Source organism: Bufo bufo, chromosome 5 (genome assembly GCF_905171765.1).
Source record: "Bufo bufo chromosome 5, aBufBuf1.1, whole genome shotgun sequence".
Taxonomy (NCBI): domain Eukaryota; kingdom Metazoa; phylum Chordata; class Amphibia; order Anura; family Bufonidae; genus Bufo; species Bufo bufo.
Genome location: NC_053393.1, coordinates 431,233,116 through 431,253,149, shown reverse-complemented (window position 1 = coordinate 431,253,149; position 20,034 = coordinate 431,233,116).

Sequence of the window (20,034 nt, the reverse complement as noted above, 5' to 3'; positions counted from 1 at the left end):
AATGTTTATGTCACAGTAAAAAATATTTTGCACATTCAAAATGGTAGGTATTTTGTGTAAACCAAATAATAAGAACCCCAAAGCATCTACAGGGTGGGTCATTTATATGGATACATCTTAATAAAATGGGACTGGTTGGCGATATTAAATTCCTGTTTGTGGCACATTAGTATATGTGAGGGGAGAAACTTTTCAAGATGGGTGGTGACCATGGCAGCCATTTTGAAGTTGGCCATTTTGAATCCAACTTTTGTTTTTTCAATAGGAAGAGGGTCATGTGACACATCAAACTTATTGGGAATTTCACAAGAAAAACAAGGGTGTGCTTGGTTTTAACTTAACTTTATTCTTTCATGAGTTATTTACAAGTTTCTGACCACTTATAAAATGTGTTCAATGTGCTGCCCATTGTTTTGGGTTTGTCAATGCAACCCTCTTCTCCCACTCTTCACACACTGATAGCAACACCGCAGGAGAAATGCTAGCACAGGCTTCCAGTATCCGTAGTTTCAGGTGCTGCACATCTCGTATCTTCACAGTATAGACAATTGCCTTCAGATGACCCCAAAGATAAAAGTCTAAGGGGGTCAGATCGGGAGACCTTGGGGGCCATTCAACTGGCCCACTACGACCAATTCACTTTCCAGGAAACTGTTCATCTAGGAATGCTCGGACCTGACACCCATAATGTGGTGGTGCACCATCTTGCTGGAAAAACTCAGGGAACGTGCCAGCTTCAGCGCATAAAGAGGGAAACACATCATCATGTAGCAATTTCGCATATCCAGTGGCCTTGAGATTTCCATTGATGAAAAATGGCCCCACTATCTTTGTATCCCATATACCACACCATACCATCAATTTTTTTGTTTCAACAGTCTTGGAGGGATCTATCCAATGTGGGTTAGTGTCAGACTAATAGCGGTGGTTTTGTTTAACTTCACCATTCACATAAAAGTTTGCCTCATCACTGAACAAAATCTTCTGCGTAAACTGAGGGTCCTGTTCCAATTTTTGTTTTGCCCATTCTGCAAATTCAGTGCGCCGATCTGGGTCATCCTCGTTTAGATGCTGCAGTAGCTGGAGTTTGTAAGGGTGCCATTTGTGAGTAGCTAATATCCGCCGAAGGGATGTTCGACTAATGCCACTCTCCAGTGACATGCGGCGAGTGCTACGCTGTGGGCTCTTGCTGAATGAAGCTAGGACAGCCACTGATGTTTCTTCATTAGAGACAGATTTAATGCGTCCACATTTTGGCAAATCCAACACTGAACCAGTTTCACAAAACTTAGCAAGCGGTTTGCTAACTGTAGCATGGGAGATGGGTGGTCTCGTAGGGTGTCTTGCATTGAAATCTGCTGCAATGAGCCGGTTACTGCGTTCACCAGACATCAACACAATTTCTATCCGCTCCTCACGTGTTAACCTCGGCGACATGTCAATGGCTGTAAACAAAGAGAAACTTGTAAATAACTCATGAAAGAATAAAGTTACGTTAAAACCAAGCACACGTTGTTTTTCTTGTGAAATTCCCAATAAGTTTGATGTGTCACATGACCCTCTTCCTATTGAAAAAACAAAAGTTGGATTCAAAATGGCCAACTTCAAAATGGCCGCCATGGTCACCACCCATCTTGAAAAGTTTCCCCCCTCACATATACTAATGTGCCACAAACAGGAAGTTAATATCACCAACCATTCCCATTTTATTAAGGTGTATCCATATAAATGGCTCACCCTGTATTTTAATTCCAGATTGTATTGCAAAAAACAGGAAAATTGGGGGTCGGGGTAAATTCTTATGCAAGTAACCAAAGAACTGAATATAAAACTTTAGAGCCACTCTTTAACGAATATCATTAAAGAAACAATTATGAAGAAACGCTTTTTTGTGCTGATCCTGTAACCTTTTTTGTACTATTATATTTTAACTATTAATATAAATATAAACATTTAATAAATTGACTAGACAAATCCACATTATATGCATTTTATTCATATATATAAAATACAGTACTGTGATCCTAGAGGACACAAAACATTAAATAGTCAGTAAATAGTAATAATAGTAATAGAGACTAAATGCACTGTATTGCCATTTTGTCTCCCCAGAATTTGTCATTAGGCTTCTCTGATTGCACTTGAAAAATGTTATTAAAAGAAATTTGTGAAATAAAGCTGCTTTCTTTAAGTGCTGAATGCTCATTATAATTTTTCATCCCAATTATGGGAGCAATTAAAAGTCTACACACCATTTCTCAATGTTAGCAATTTAGGTACCATGTTATTGTCTTTTCATTTCCCAAAAGAATCCTGCTAATTTCTTTTTAGTCAAATTCTATAGCACCCTCCTTTGCTTAATTGTATCCCCTTTTACTGCTGCCCCATTATAAACTCCTCTGGTGAAACCAAAATCAACCAAAAAGCTCTTACTGTTTGATACACTTTATTTCCCTTTGATCAGAGTGAATCATGCATTTTGAATAATTTTGACCTATATAATTTACAGCTAATTATTCTTGAAACTTGACTTTCATTAATATTTTGCTAAATGTCTTCAGCCTGAGTGATACTTAGCCTTTAGTGTAGAAAAAAATACTCTGAATGCTTGATAAGCATTATACAGGGTGTGTGTGTGTATATATATAGTGTGTGGGTAGTCTGGTAGTTAGGATTAGCGGGAGCAGCACAGAGGCAAAATACAAGTTCTTGGTTCAAAACATCAGTGTTTATTCACACGTGAAAGCAAAACAAAAACGCAAGTTGCTTGGTGATCGCTAACACACATGAAAAGTTCATATACAAAACAGTCACCTTTTCTCCTGGGTGTTACTTCACACCCTGTTGGAAGTTCTGCCTTGTCAAGTCCACAGGCAGGCGTTAGGTGGCCTGTTCGCCCTCACAGGGGTCTGAGCCCTCCAGCCCGGCTCAAGCCGCAGATCCCAATACAGCCCTTATATCACAGCACACAGACCTCCTGAGCTCCACTGTCAGACGGAGGTAATCCTCTCCACCTGGCAGTGCTGGCTGGTTTTTATGCCTGGCAAAACCTGGCCTGGAACATGGGGAGTAGTAACCCACCCAGCACTTTGACTACTCCCAGTAAGAGGCGTCCTGGATCAGTTATTATAGTCATACTAAGTATCAAGGTGTCAAACAGCAACTGCTGCTGACACATAAAAACCGGCTCTTACTCCACCGAGGCCAGGAACCTCGGTGACACGTACCTATCATCCACGATGATTCCTTGTACCTTCTTACATACCTCCCCCTTTTTTCATCCCTGAGGGGGTGAACACATGACATACAGTATATTCGGTATAGGGCATCAGTGTTTCTCTGCAACCGGCCTGCCCTGTGTTCCTGCAGAGAACTTAAAGTTTTGTAAGGACAGGAACCACTTGGTGACTCGGGCATTTCTCTCTTTGGCCTGGCTCATCCACTTGAGAGGGGAGTGGTCAGTCACCAAGCGGAAATGTTCTCCCCAACAAATAATAGCGGAGAGACTCGAGAGCCCACTTGATAGCCAGGCACTCTCTCTCCACTATACTGTACCTGGTCTCGGCTGGGGTGAGCTTGCGGCTTAGGAAGACAAGGGGAGGCTCCTCCCCGTTGACTTCCTGAGAGAGTACAGCACCGAGGCCTACTTTGGAGGCGTCTGTCTGTACTATGAATTCTCGTTTGAAGTCGGGCGTCACCAAAACCGGGGACCCACACAGGGCCGACTTCAAAGCGGAGAAAGACTCTTCCGCCCGGTCATTCCAGTGAACCATCACTGACTTGTGTCCCTTCAATAACCCTGTCAATGGTGCGGCTACAGTAGCAAAGTGGGGAATAAGTCTCACATAATAGCCTATCATTCCTAGGAATGACTTTACTTGTTTAGTGGTGACAGGTCGGGTACAATTTCCTATCGCCTCTATTTTGTTTACTTGGGGTTTTATCACTCCGTGCCCAATGACATACCCCAGGTATTTTGTCTCCTCTAACCCTATCACACATTTTTTGGGGTTAGTAGTGTTGATTAAGCTCCAAAGTGCTCTGGTGCTCGGGTTTAACACCTCAGGATGCTCGGGTGCTCTACTGAGCACAATAGAAGTCAAAGGGAGAACCCGAGCATTAAACCAGGCACCCCCTGCTCTGAAGGGGGGATGGTGTCTGGTTCATAGAAAAAGGTCATAAATAGATGTAAACACCACCAAAATGGTTCGAGAACAGCATGGGGAGGATGTCTGGATGCATCTTGGACTCCCTGGTTGCTGCTGGGAACGATGTTGTCCGAGTAGTACGCCACTTTTACAGACTGGCAATAATGTGCACAAAGCCGAAGATAAAATCGATTTTAGAGGAAAATTTGTTAGGAGACATTCTTTCCTGTATATTTACTTGTATATAAAGTGCAAGTGCTGCCAAAAATTTTCAAGAAATAGGCACTCCAATACCACCCGTATATCACATAATGGAGGGCCTCATTCACATTGTGGTACAATTGTTCAGGTAGTGGGACTCCTACACTCATAAAGCCTATGCACTAAGTGAAAGGGCCTCCAAAAATTACAAGGAACCGGCACTCCAATACATCGTTTATTACACATTAAGGAGGGCATCATACACCCTTGAAAAATTATGATTGATAGCCTGCTGGTGACCCTCGAAAACATTAGGAACAAGGTCCTCCCTCTAAGACATTATGGGCGTGGGACTGCTGCTGATCTGACCATCTAAAACATTAGGGGTGAGGGTGTGCTGCAGAGCTTACTCTCTAAAAACATTAGGGGCAAGTGCCTGCTGCTGATCTGGGCATCGAAAAAATTATGGGCGAGTACCTGCTGCTGAGCTGACCATTGAAAAAATTATAGGCAAGTGCTTGCTACTTAGCTAACCATTGAAATAATTATGGGTGATGGCCTGCTGGTGAGCTGACCCTGTAAAACATTATGGTTGAGGGCTTGCTGGTGAGCTGACCTTCAAAAACTTTATATGCATGGGCCTGCTGGTGAGCTGACCCGCTAAAAGATTGTAGGTGAGGGCCTGCTGGTGAGCTGAACCTCAAAAACATTATATGCGAGGGCCTGCTGGTGATCTGACCCTGTAAAAAATTATGGTTGAGGGCCTCCTGGTGAGCTGACCCTCTAAAATATTATATATGAGGGCCCGAAGGTGAGATGACCCTCTAAAAGATTGTAGGTGTGGGCCTGATGGTGAGCTGACCCTCTAAAACATTACATGCGAGGGCCTGCAAGTGATCTGGCCCTCTAAAAGATTGTAGGTGAGGGCCTGCTGGTGATCTGAACCTCTAAAACATTATATGCAAGGGCCTGCAGGTGAGCTGACCCTTAACAACATTAGGAGCGAGGGCAGACTAATTAGCATGTTGATATGATGGAAGAGGAGGAGGATGAGAAAAGGAAGATTGAACCATATATCCTTTTTTGCAGTGGAAGGGGTGCATGAGAATACAGTGTATTCAGTACATTATAAAAACGCATTTAAAGTGCCTTTATGTTCAGCCGCTTTCCTCTGGTGGAGTAAAGAAGTCAGGGGCAATCCAGGCCTTGTTCATTTTTATAAGAGTCAACCTGTCAGCATTTTCAGTTGACAGGCGGATGTGCTTATCAGTTATTATGCCCCCAGCAGCACTAAATACCCGCTCTGACAAAACCCTGGCGGCAGGGCAGGCCAGAACCTCCAAGGCGTAGAGCGCCAGTTTGTGCCACGTGTCCAGCTTGGACAACCAGTAGTTGTAAGGCACAGAGAGATCATTGAGGACGCTTACACAGTCTGCTACCTATTCCATCACCATCTTCCAAAAATTTTCCGTCCTTGTGACACTAGGCCGCGCATCAGGGTGAGGGTGCTGGCGGGGGGTCAAGAAACTGTCCCAGGCTTTGGAGAGTGTTGCCCTGCCTCTGTATGAACTGCTGTTTGTTCCCCTCATCTTCCCTCCTCAGTTGCCCAAGGAACTACATACTCTGCCTCCAGCGTTGTCAGCTGGAAACTTTTGGAGCAATTTTTCCACAAGGACCTTCTGGTTTTGCACCATTTTGCTCGTCCTCTCCACCACAGGAATGCGAGATGAGAAGTTCTCTTTGTAGCGAGGGTCAAGAAGGGTGAACAACCAGTAATCGGTGTTGTACTAAATGCATAAAATGTGTGGGTCACGGGAAAGTCAGCCTAACATAAAGTCAGCCATGTGTGCCAAAGTCCCAACAGGCAAGACTTTGCTGTCGTCATCAGAAGGATGACTCTCAATCTCCTCATCCTCTTCCTCCTCTTCTGCCCATCCACGCTGAACAGATGGAATTAAACTTCCATGGGTACTACACTCTGTAGCGGAGGCGACTGTCTCCTGCTCCTCTTCCCCCTCATCATCATCCAATTTGCGCTAAGGTGGTCTGGCTATCACCCTGTGTAATGTCTTTCCCCATTTCCACCTCTTCCACATGCAAAGCATCGGCTTTAAGTGTGAGCAGCGAGCGTGTAATGGTCGCGTACACACACACACAGGGGAGAGGGAAGTGACCACTGCGCTCCACCCTTACCCCTGGCCCTGCCTACTTGCCTTGCGAGTCCTAATGACAGGGGACAACTGGACGGCAATCCCTAACTTGGAATAAGTGCAGGGATGACAGACAGACAAACAACAGGACGTGAACGGACCGAGTCAATACCAGGAAAGCTACAAAGTACAAATGGAGCAAGCAGAGAATTGTCAGGAGAAGCCGGGGTCATAAATACCAGGAGAGACGTGAAGTACCAAAGGAGTCAGCAGAGGAACGTCAGGAGGAGGCCGGGGTCAGAATACCAGGATAGCAGCAAAGTACACAAGGAGCAGGCAGAGGATCGTCAGGAATTCAGCAGGAGGTAAGTACGCCAGGAAAGACCAAATCACAGGTGGAACCTAAATTAACAGGCAACCTGTGGCCAGCAGGCTGCCTGTATTTATAGTGGGGAGTGAGGGTCATGTGACGTGGCCAGCGTCACATGACCAACAGACCAACCAGTCGAGCACCGAGTGATCAGCTCGGCGCTCAAGGCAGACTAGGAGCAGGGAGCCACCCAGCTAGTAAAGCCGCCCTGGGAATGAGGTCAAACACAGATCCTCATTCCCAAAGCTAAGCAACAGGTCTGCGAGCAATGGGGGACCGAGTGCACCTTCGGAACCCCGTTACAGTACCCCCCCCTTTTACGAGGGGCCACCAGACCCAAGACTTCAGGCGATGGCTTTTCAGGGTGTTCTAAATGAAATTTTCGAACAAGTCTAGAAGCATGAACCTCCCTGGCAGGTACCCAAGATCTCTCTTCAGGTCCATACCCCTTCCAGTGAATCAGGTACTGCAAGGAATTACACACCTTCCTGACATCCACTATTTTAGACACCACATACTAGACAGCATCATTAACAAGAACCGGCAAAGGCGAGGCTTTTGATGGTACTACCGGTTCAAAATATTTTTTAAGTAGAGACTTATGGAACACATTATGAATGTGGAATGACTCGGGCAGCTCCAACCTAAAAGATACCGGGTTAATCACCTCCGTGATCTTATATGGTCCAATAAAACGAGGAGCAAACTTTTTAGAATCTACCTTAAGAGAGAGATTCTTGGAGGACAACCATACCATATCCCCAACCTGAAAATTTACCCCCCTTGAACGTCTCCTATCGGCCTTGAATTTCGGAGAACTTTGAGCCTTTTCTAAGTTCGATTGAACCCGGGCCCAAACTGTGCACAGTTCAGAGGAGAGCCTATCCGCCTCAGGGTTAGAGGAGGAGACGGATGACCCAGAATGAAAACGGGGATGGAAACCATGGTTACAAAAGAAAGGTGAAACCCCAGCAGAAGAATTGACACGGTTATTCAGAGCAAATTCAGCCAATGGAAGAAATTTGACCCATAATTGCTGGTCATCAGCAACATACGACCTCAAGAATTGTTCAACAGACTGATTAAGGCGTTCAGTCTGCCCATTACTCTCAGGGTGGTAGGCAGAGGAAAAAGACAATGAAATTTTACATCTTTGACAGAAGGCCCTCCAGAATTTGGACACAAACTGCACACCCCTGTCAGAAACAATATTTTCCGGGATACCATGCAATCGAACAATTTCTTTCACAAAAATAGACGCCAGGGTTTTGGCATTCGGGAGTTTAGACAGGGGAATGAAATGGAACATCTTGCTAAACCTATCGACCACTACCCAAACTACAGTCTTACCCTCCGCCGGCGGTAGGTCAGTTATAAAGTCCATCGAGATATGGGACCAGGGTCTACTGGGAATGGGTAGGGGTCGTAGGTTACCAGCAGGGCGAGTCCTAGGTGTCTTGGACCTGGCACAAACCTCACAGGCTGACACGTAGGACTTGACATCCCTAGTTAGAGTGGGCCACCAATAAGATCTAGAAACCAGATCCTTAGTGCCCTCAACACCCGGATGTCCACAAAAGGCAGAATCGTGACACTCACCCAACAGCTGGAGACGAAATTGTACGGGAATAAACAACTTATCTGTTGGGGTGGATACCGATGCCAGATGTTGTTCAGACCTAATGCGAGCCGAGATATCCTGGGTAAGAGCTGCTAAGAAGATTTTTGCTGGTAGGATGGATTCCGGTGGTACCTCAGTAGGTTGAAAAGCCTGGAAGCTCTGAGATAATGCGTCCGCCTTCACATTTTTACTTCCCGGCCTGAACGTGATGGAAAAATCAAAACGAGTAAAAAACAGAGCCCATCTGGCTTGACGGGGATTCAACCTCTTAGCAGACTCGAGAAACATAAGGTTTTTATGGTCAGTGACAACAGTTACACAATGCCTGGCCCCCTCCAGAAAATGCCTCCACTCCTCAAATGCCCATTTAATGGCCAGCAGCTCCCTATTCCCTATGTCGTAGTTTCTCTCCGTGGGAGAGAATTTCCTGGAGAAGAAGGCACATGGTCTCAGATTAGTGAGGCTAGCAGGACCTTGTGAAAGGACTGCTCCTGCGCCGTCCTCAGACGCATCCACCTCAACAATAAAAGGTTTCTCCTGATCAGGCTGGATCAGAATGGGAGCGCTACTGAATGCCTTTTTTAATTTTTCAAATGAAGAAATGGCCTCAGTAGACCAATTTTCCAAATCCGCCTCCTTTCTTAGTAAGGTCGGTCAACGGTTTAGCAATTACGGAAAAATTCATAATAAATTTACGATAGTAATTGGCGAAACCTAAGAACCGTTGTAAGGCCTTTAAGGATGAAGGTCTTACCCATTCCTTAATTGCTAGTACCTTACCAGGATCCATCTTGAAGGCGTGAGGAGTCAGAACATGCCCTAGAAACAGAATCTCCTGTACACCAAAGACACATTTCTCTTGTTTAGCGGATAGCTGATTCTCCCTCAACACCTCTAATACTTGTTTAACATGAGACACATGGGATTCGAAGTCAGGAGAGAATATCAAAATGTCGTCAAGATAGACAATAACAAATTTACCTAAGAACTCCCTAAAAATGTCATTCATGAAGTTTTGGAACACAGCTGGGGCATTGCTGAGTCCAAAAGGCATCACCTGATATTTAAAGTGTCCTACCGGAGTATTGAACGCCGTCTTCCATTCGTCTCCCTCCTTGATTCGGATTAGATTGTATGCCCCTTTTTAGGTCAATTTTGGAAAACCATGTTGCCCCCAGAACCTGGTTAAATAAATCCGGAATCAATGGGAGGGTGTATCTATTCTGGACAGTTATTTTTTTAATCTCCGGTAATCGATACATGGCCTAAGACCACCATCTTTTTTCTTAACAAAGAAAAACCCTGCCCCTATAGGAGAGATAGAAGGTCTAATATGCCCTTTACCAAGGCTCTCCTTAATATAATCTTCCATGGCCTTGCGTTCGGGCATAGAAAGATTATAAATTTGTCCTTTAGGAAACTTGGCCCCCTCTACTAGCTCTATGGTACAATCATAAGGTCTATGGGGGGGTAGAACCTCCGGGGTTGGTGATGAGAATTCATCAGAATATTCTTCAACAACAGTGGGTAAAGTATCAGACTTTACTGAGACCCCAGCCTGTACCACGGACAAGCACGAGTCACACTTAGGCCCTGTCATGGTCTTACCTGCTTGCTGCTCTCCTTCGTTTGACATGTGCTGGCGGCCATCTTGGTTTCTGGGTTTCTTGTAGCCTTCCACCCTGCGGCTCCTCCTTCCCCTGGGAGGAGCTGGATGCCTAGCTCATATATATAGGAGGTCTGTGGCTTCAGTTCCTTGCTTGGTCCTCTTGTGTTCACATGCTTCTAAGACTGCTGCTGCTTCTGGTTCCTGATCCTGGCTTCGTCTGACTACCCTGCTGGTTCCTGATCCTGGCTTCGTCTGACTACCCTGCTGGTTCCTGATCCTGGCTTCGTCTGACTACCCTGCTGGTTCCTGATCCTGGCTTCGTCTGACTACCCTTCTGGTTCCTGACCTCTGGCTTCGCAAAGACTCTGCTCGGTTTCACCATCCGTTTGGACTTTTGCTTTACAGCTTTATTTTCAATAAAGCCTTCTTATTTTCACTTATCTCTTGTTGTACGTCTGGTTCATGGTTCCGTGACATTAGGACCAAGCCATGAATTCTGACGGTACAGGGCCATCCTCGCTACCCACGCTGGTTGCCAGACTTGATCAGCAGGATCACCTGTTGGGTCGGTTCGCTGTGGCGTTGCAAACCCTGCTTGAACGCACGGCTCATTTCGCTCCCGTTGCCGATGGGTCGGTTGTCGCTCCTGGGCTCGCTCCTACTGCCGCTCCGGTTGTTGCGCCAGAGTCTACCCCGACACCTGTTGTTGCGCCTGCGGTGTTTCGGGGTATGACCGGTTCTGCCCCTCTTCCACAGCGCTTTGGGGGAGAGCCAACTCAGTGCCGAGGTTTCCTTAACCAGGTGGGCATTTATTTTGAGTTGCTGCCACATGCCTTTCCTACTGAGAGATCAAAGGTGGGCTTCTTGATCTCGCTGCTCTCGGACAAGGCCTTGGCCTGGGCCAGCCCTTTATGGGAGAACAACAATCCGGTGGTTGCCGAGTTTTCCGGTTTTGTTGCTTCTCTTCGGAAGGTATTCGATGTGCCGGCTCGTGCTGCCTCTGCTGCGAAGCTCCTTATGTCCATCAGACAGGGTTCACGATCCGTAGCTGAATACGCCATTGAGTTTCGTACCCTGGCAGCAGAGGTGGGCTGGAATAATGAGGCTCTGGTCGCTGCTTTCTCTCATGGTCTCTCGGATGCCTTGAAGGATGAGGTTGCAGCTAAGGACCTACCAGTGGAGCTCGAGTCTCTTATTTCTTTCCTGATTTTGATTGACACCAGACTCAGGGAGAGACCTTCCTTTAAGGAGAACCTGCGGAGGTCTTCTAACAGATTGGTGCCTACGTTTGCTGTCCCACCCGTGCCTCCCTCTCCTCCCACGCCTCCTGGGGATGACTTGTCTGGGGGTGAACCCATGCAGCTGGGGTTTGCTCGCCTGTCCGAGGGGGAGAGGGCACTCCGGAGACGCGAGGGCCGATGCATGTACTGTGGTCTCGGTGGGCATTTTCGGTTGGCATGTCTGAACCGTCCGGGAAACGCTCGTACCCTGAGATCCTGTCGGGGGCAGATCTTGGGTGGAGTCTCCTCGTCCCCGGTTTCCCGTGTTGACAAACCACTGATCACTGTTGTCCTCTCCTGGGTCGGGGGCTCGGTGATGACCCAGGCGTTGGTGGACTCTGGTGCTGGTGGTTTGTTCATTGATAGTGTGTTCGCTGCCGCCAATTCCATTCCTCTGCAGGCTCGAGGTTCCCCACTGGCTCTTGAGGCGATAGACGGCAGACCCCTTCTGCCGCCACACGTGACTCATGAGACCCTTCCAGTGGGGATAGCCATTGGTGCCGTTCACAGAGAGTCGGTCTGCCTCCAGGTTATTTCGTCTCCACACTACTCGGTGGTCTTGGGGTACCCCTGGCTCCAGAAGCATAATCCGACTTTCGATTGGAGATCGGTCGAGATCCTCTCGTGGTCACCGCAGTGTGGGGCTAGTTGCATCCATGGGTCTGTCAAGTTGCTGTGTACTTCCTCGGACTCTCTGTTGCCTCCTGAATACGAGGAGTACCGGGATCTATTCGATAAGGTGCGCGCGGTTGCCCTACCTCCGCACCGCCCATACGATTGTGCCATAGAGTTACAATCTGGTGCCGTTCCTCCTCGTGGCAAAGTCTATCCACTGTCGTTAGCGGAGAATGAGGCCATGGAGGAGTACGTGAGGGAGGCGCTTTCACGCGGACACATTCGCAAATCTTCGTCCCCGGCAGGGGCTGGATTTTTCTTTGTGAAAAAGAAGGGCGGTGAGTTGAGGCCTTGCATCGATTACAGGGGTCTCAATCGCATCACGATCAAGAACGCTTACCCGATACCCTTGATTTCCGAGCTGTTCGATCGCCTTAAAGGGGCCACGGTCTTTACCAAACTCGACCTGAGGGCGGCATATAACCTGGTAAGGATCAAGGCGGGCGATGAGTGGAAGACCGCGTTTAACACCAGGACCGGTCATTACGAATCCTTGGTTATGCCCTTTGGGTTGTGCAATGCGCCCGCAGTCTTTCAGGAATTCATCAACGATGTTTTCCGTGACCTGTTGCAGCAGTGTGTGGTAGTCTATTTGGATGACATCTTGGTATATTCTGAATCCATGGAGGCCCACATTCTGGATGTCAGACGAGTGTTGCAACGGTTACGAGAGAACAAGCTGTTCGGTAAGCTTGAGAAATGCGAATTTCACCGATCCCAGGTAACCTTCTTAGGTTACATCATTTCCGCTGAGGGGTTCTCCATGGATCCTGAGAAGGTTTCGGCTGTCTTACAGTGGCCCCAGCCCAGTGGTCTTCGTTCCCTGCAGCGCTTTTTGGGCTTCGCCAATTATTATCGGAAGTTCATCAGGGACTTTTCCATGCTGGCCAAGCCTCTCACGGATCTGACCAGGAAGGGCAGTAATTCCCAGGTCTGGCCGCTCGAGGCCATCCGAGCTTTTGAGGCCCTAAAGTCCGCCTTTGTGTCGGCTCCGATTCTGTCGCATCCCAACCCTGGGTTGCCCTTTGTCCTCGAGGTGGACGCGTCTGAGACGGGAGTAGGCGCCCTTCTGTCTCAGCGTAGAACACCAGAGGGTCCTCTGCTTCCTTGTGGGTTTTACTCCCGGAAACTGTCTTCCGCGGAGTGCAACTATCAGATTGGTGACAGGGAGTTATTGGCCATCGTGCAGGCCCTTAAAGAATGGAGGCACTTGCTCGAGGGTTCGGTGGTTCCGGTTCTCATCCTGACGGACCACAAGAATCTGACCTACCTTTCTGAGGCCAAGAGATTGACACCACGTCAGGCCAGATGGGCTCTGTTCTTGTCACGTTTTAATTACGTGGTCTCCTACCTACCCGGTTCCAAGAACATCAGGGCGGATGCCTTATCACGGCAGTACTCCGAGCTGTCCAGGGAGGAGTCGATTCCGACTTCGGTCATACCTCCGAATCAGATCCTGGCCGCCATTCGCACCAGCCTGACCTCTCCCCTGGGTGAGCAGATTTTGGCGGCTCAATCTGGTGCTCCCTCTGGGAGACCCAACGGCAGATGTTTTGTGCCTGAGGAGTTGCGCACTCGGTTGTTGCGAACCTACCATAACTCCAAGACCGCGGGGCATCCTGGAAAGAATCAGCTGTCCTGGGCTGTTTCACGTCTGTTCTGGTGGCCTTCCCTACGTTCCGACATCGCCGCATATGTAGCGGCATGCTCCGTTTGTGCCCAGAGTAAGTCCCCTCGGCACCTTCCGTTGGGCCTTCTGCAACCCATAGCCACCGGGGAGCGCCCATGGTCACACCTGGGGATGGATTTCATTGTGGACCTCCCTGCATCCCGAGGCCATACGGTCATTCTCATGATTGTGGATCGGTTTTCCAAAATGTGCCACTGTGTTCCTCTCAAGAAGTTACCCTCTGCACAAGAGTTGGCCACGATTTTTGCCAGGGAGGTCTTCCGGTTGCACGGTTTGCCTAAGGAGATTGTGTCGGATCGGGGGAGTCAGTTTGTGTCCAGGTTCTGGCGCGCCTTTTGCTCCCAGTTGGGGATTCATCTCTCCTTCTCCTCGGCCTACCACCCTCAGTCCAATGGGGCCGCAGAACGATCCAATCAGGCCTTGGAGCAATTCCTTCGTTGCTATGTCTCCGATCACCAAGACAATTGGGTTGACCTCCTGCCTTGGGCTGAGTTTGCCAGGAACACGGCGGTGAACTCTTCCTCTGGGACGTCTCCCTTCATGGCCAATTATGGGTTCCAACCTGCCGTGTTACCGGAGGTATTCTCTCCCCAGGATATTCCGGCTGTGGAGGATCACCTTTCCGTCCTACGTGCTTCTTGGGTACAGATCCAGAAGTCTCTTGAGGTCTCTGCGCAGTGCCAGAGACTCCAGGCTGATCGCAGACGAGCGCCTGCTCCTTCCTACCAGGTCGGAGACCGTGTATGGTTGTCCACCCGCAACCTCAACCTTCGAGTGCCCACTCCCAAGCTGGCGCCTCACTTTGTTGGTCCCTTCCGAGTGCTTCGCAGGGTAAACCCGGTAGCCTATGCCCTTGCGCTTCCTCCTGGCATGCGGATCTCCAACGTGTTTCATGTCTCCCTGTTGAAGCCACTGGTGTGTAATCGTTTCACTTCCTCGGTTCCTCGGCCTCGTCCGGTCCAAGTGGGCAATCGTGAGGAATATGAGGTGAGCAATATCCTGGACTCACGCCTGGTCCGCGGTCGGTTGCAGTTTTTGGTCCATTGGTGTGGTTATGGTCCAGAGGAGCGTTCCTGGGTTCCCTCCGCAGATGTCCATGCTCCTGCCTTGCTCCGAGCCTTCCACGCACGCTTCCCTCAGAAACCGTTTTGTGCTACGCGGAGGAGGGGCCCTTGAGGGGGAGGTACTGTCATGGTCTTACCTGCTTGCTGCTCTCCTTCGTTTGACATGTGCTGGCGGCCATCTTGGTTTCTGGGTTTCTTGTAGCCTTCCACCCTGCGGCTCCTCCTTCCCCTGGGAGGAGCTGGATGCCTAGCTCATATATATAGGAGGTCTGTGGCTTCAGTTCCTTGCTTGGTCCTCTTGTGTTCACATGCTTCTAAGACTGCTGCTGCTTCTGGTTCCTGATCCTGGCTTCGTCTGACTACCCTGCTGGTTCCTGATCCTGGCTTCGTCTGACTACCCTGCTGGTTCCTGATCCTGGCTTCGTCTGACTACCCTGCTGGTTCCTGATCCTGGCTTCGTCTGACTACCCTTCTGGTTCCTGACCTCTGGCTTCGCAAAGACTCTGCTCGGTTTCACCATCCGTTTGGACTTTTGCTTTACAGCTTTATTTTCAATAAAGCCTTCTTATTTTCACTTATCTCTTGTTGTACGTCTGGTTCATGGTTCCGTGACAGGCCCCCATCTCACCAACTCCCCATTGGACCAATCTATAGTGGGGTTATGTAGTCGGAGCCAAGGCAACCCTAGTACCACCTCAGCCGGTAGGTTCTCCAGGACTAGAAGCGAACATCTCTCTGAGTGGCACACACCCACGGTTAGAGAAATCTCTGAGGTACATAAGCTCACCGTACCACCAATAAGAGGAGTAGCATCAAAAGCCATGACATGGATAGGAGTTGGTAAGGCAAACATAGGAATACCAAATCTTACAGAATACTCAGAGTCAATAATGCTAGCCACTGAGCCAGAATCAATAAAGGCCTTACCCGGCCATTTATCTACTTCCAGAGAAATTGTAATGGGTACCAAAGGTTACATTTAGAATATTCAGGGTGTACCTGGTCTTTAGGTTGCCTTGCCTTAGGAGACTTGACAGAGAGGACCTTTTTAGGACACTGGTTGATCCAATGGTCAGGATCTCCACAGTAAAAGCATTCTCCACGTCTGCGGCGAAGATTCCCTCGGGTCATGCCAACCTGCATGGGTTCCTCGGTGGAGACCTCAGCATTGTCTCTGGGATAGGCCTCTGGCTGGACCACCATCTGGGAAGAGAACTGTTGTTCCTGTTGTCTCTCTCTAACCCGTCGGTCAAGTCGGACAACAAGGGTCATCATCTCCTCTAAGGTCTCTGGAAGTTGATAACTGACCAGAAGATCCTTTAATTTATCAGACAGACCTGACCTGAACTGACTCTTCAGGGCTGGTTCGTTCCATCCTGAGGGGACACACCACCTTCTGAATTGGGTGCAATAATCCTCCGCTAGTAAATTGCCCTGAACCAGTGCCTTTAGAGCCGTCTCGGCTACTAGAGCCCTGTCTGGTTCATCATAGAGGGTACCCAGGGCCTGAAAGAACCCCTCCACAGAATATAAACAACTGGCGCCAGCAGGTAAAGAGAACGCCCAGTCCTGGGAATCACCCTGTAATCGGGAAATGATAATGCCCACGCGTTGACTCTCGGGGCCAGAGGACACGGGGCGCAAACGGAAGTAAAGTTTCCAACTCTCCTTAAAAGAGAGAAACTTCTTCCGGTCTCCAGAAAAGGGTTCTGGGAGCTTAATCTGGGGCTCAAAATGTGGACTGGAGGCCTGAGGAGTGGAAGAACCTTGCCCTAACTCAAAAGAACTGAGTTTTTCCCCTAACTCCTGTACCCTCTGCGTCAGATTAGAGACATGGTCAGTCAGGGTCACCAGAGGATTCATAATACAGTGGTTATTGGGCCTGTTTATCTGTAACGGTCGCGTACACACACACACAGGGGGGAGGGAAGTGACCACTGCACTCCACCCTTACCCCTGGCCCTGCCTACTTGCCTCGCGAGTCCTAATGACAGGGGACAACTGGACGGCAATCCCTAACTTGGAATAAGTGCAGGGATGACAGACAGACAAGCAACAGGACGTTAACGGACCGAGTCAATACCAGGAAGGCTACAAAGTACAAATCGAGCAAGCAGAGAATTGTCAGGAGAAGCCGGGGTCATAAATACCAGGAGAGACGTGAAGTACCAAAGGAGTCAGCAGAGGAACGTCAGGAGGAGGCCGGGGTCAGAATACCAGGATAGCAGCAAAGTACACAAGGAGCAGGCAGAGGATCGTCAGGAATTCAGCAGGAGGTAAGTACGCCAGGAAAGACCAAATCACAGGTGGAACCTAAATTAACAGGCAACCTGTGGCCAGCAGGCTGCCTGTATTTATAGTGGGGAGTGAGGGTCATGTGACGTGGCCAGCGTCACATGACCAACAGACCAACCAGTCGAGCACCGAGTGATCAGCTCGGCGCTCAAGGCAGACTAGGAGCAGGGAGCCACCCAGCTAGTAAAGCCGCCCTGGGAATGAGGTCAAACACAGATCCTCATTCCCAAAGCTAAGCAACAGGTCTGCGAGCAATGGGGGACCGAGTGCACCTTCGGAACCCCGTTACAGTACCCCCCCCTTTTACGAGGGGCCACCAGACCCAAGACTTCAGGCGATGGCTTTTCAGGGTGTTCTAAATGAAATTTTCGAACAAGTCTAGAAGCATGAACCTCCCTGGCAGGTACCCAAGATCTCTCTTCAGGTCCATACCCCTTCCAGTGAATCAGGTACTGCAAGGAATTACACACCTTCCTGACATCCACTATTTTAGACACCACATACTAGACAGCATCATTAACAAGAACCGGCAAAGGCGAGGCTTTTGATGGTACTACCGGTTCAAAATATTTTTTAAGTAGAGACTTATGGAACACATTATGAATGTGGAATGACTCGGGCAGCTCCAACCTAAAAGATACCGGGTTAATCACCTCCGTGATCTTATATGGTCCAATAAAACGAGGAGCAAACTTTTTAGAATCTACCTTAAGAGAGAGATTCTTGGAGGACAACCATACCATATCCCCAACCTGAAAATTTACCCCCCTTGAACGTCTCCTATCGGCCTTGAATTTCGGAGAACTTTGAGCCTTTTCTAAGTTCGATTGAACCCGGGCCCAAACTGTGCACAGTTCAGAGGAGAGCCTATCCGCCTCAGGGTTAGAGGAGGAGACGGATGACCCAGAATGAAAACGGGGATGGAAACCATGGTTACAAAAGAAAGGTGAAACCCCAGCAGAAGAATTGACACGGTTATTCAGAGCAAATTCAGCCAATGGAAGAAATTTGACCCATAATTGCTGGTCATCAGCAACATACGACCTCAAGAATTGTTCAACAGACTGATTAAGGCGTTCAGTCTGCCCATTACTCTCAGGGTGGTAGGCAGAGGAAAAAGACAATGAAATTTTACATCTTTGACAGAAGGCCCTCCAGAATTTGGACACAAACTGCACACCCCTGTCAGAAACAATATTTTCCGGGATACCATGCAATCGAACAATTTCTTTCACAAAAATAGACGCCAGGGTTTTGGCATTCGGGAGTTTAGACAGGGGAATGAAATGGAACATCTTGCTAAACCTATCGACCACTACCCAAACTACAGTCTTACCCTCCGCCGGCGGTAGGTCAGTTATAAAGTTCATCGAGATATGGGACCAGGGTCTACTGGGAATGGGTAGGGGTCGTAGGTTACCAGCAGGGCGAGTCCTAGGTGTCTTGGACCTGGCACAAACCTCACAGGCTGACACGTAGGACTTGACATCCCTAGTTAGAGTGGGCCACCAATAAGATCTAGAAACCAGATCCTTAGTGCCCTCAACACCCGGATGTCCACAAAAGGCAGAATCGTGACACTCACCCAACAGCTGGAGACGAAATTGTACGGGAATAAACAACTTATCTGTTGGGGTGGATACCGATGCCAGATGTTGTTCAGACCTAATGCGAGCCGAGATATCCTGGGTAAGAGCTGCTAAGAAGATTTTTGCTGGTAGGATGGATTCCGGTGGTACCTCAGTAGGTTGAAAAGCCTGGAAGCTCTGAGATAATGCGTCCGCCTTCACATTTTTACTTCCCGGCCTGAACGTGATGGAAAAATCAAAACGAGTAAAAAACAGAGCCCATCTGGCTTGACGGGGATTCAACCTCTTAGCAGACTCGAGAAACATAAGGTTTTTATGGTCAGTGACAACAGTTACACAATGCCTGGCCCCCTCCAGAAAATGCCTCCACTCCTCAAATGCCCATTTAATGGCCAGCAGCTCCCTATTCCCTATGTCGTAGTTTCTCTCCGTGGGAGAGAATTTCCTGGAGAAGAAGGCACATGGTCTCAGATTAGTGAGGCTAGCAGGACCTTGTGAAAGGACTGCTCCTGCGCCGTCCTCAGACGCATCCACCTCAACAATAAAAGGTTTCTCCTGATCAGGCTGGATCAGAATGGGAGCGCTACTGAATGCCTTTTTTAATTTTTCAAATGAAGAAATGGCCTCAGTAGACCAATTTTCCAAATCCGCCTCCTTTCTTAGTAAGGTCGGTCAACGGTTTAGCAATTACGGAAAAATTCATAATAAATTTACGATAGTAATTGGCGAAACCTAAGAACCGTTGTAAGGCCTTTAAGGATGAAGGTCTTACCCATTCCTTAATTGCTAGTACCTTACCAGGATCCATCTTGAAGGCGTGAGGAGTCAGAACATGCCCTAGAAACAGAATCTCCTGTACACCAAAGACACATTTCTCTTGTTTAGCGGATAGCTGATTCTCCCTCAACACCTCTAATACTTGTTTAACATGAGACACATGGGATTCGAAGTCAGGAGAGAATATCAAAATGTCGTCAAGATAGACAATAACAAATTTACCTAAGAACTCCCTAAAAATGTCATTCATGAAGTTTTGGAACACAGCTGGGGCATTGCTGAGTCCAAAAGGCATCACCTGATATTTAAAGTGTCCTACCGGAGTATTGAACGCCGTCTTCCATTCGTCTCCCTCCTTGATTCGGATTAGATTGTATGCCCCTTTTTAGGTCAATTTTGGAAAACCATGTTGCCCCCAGAACCTGGTTAAATAAATCCGGAATCAATGGGAGGGTGTATCTATTCTGGACAGTTATTTTTTTAATCTCCGGTAATCGATACATGGCCTAAGACCACCATCTTTTTTCTTAACAAAGAAAAACCCTGCCCCTATAGGAGAGATAGA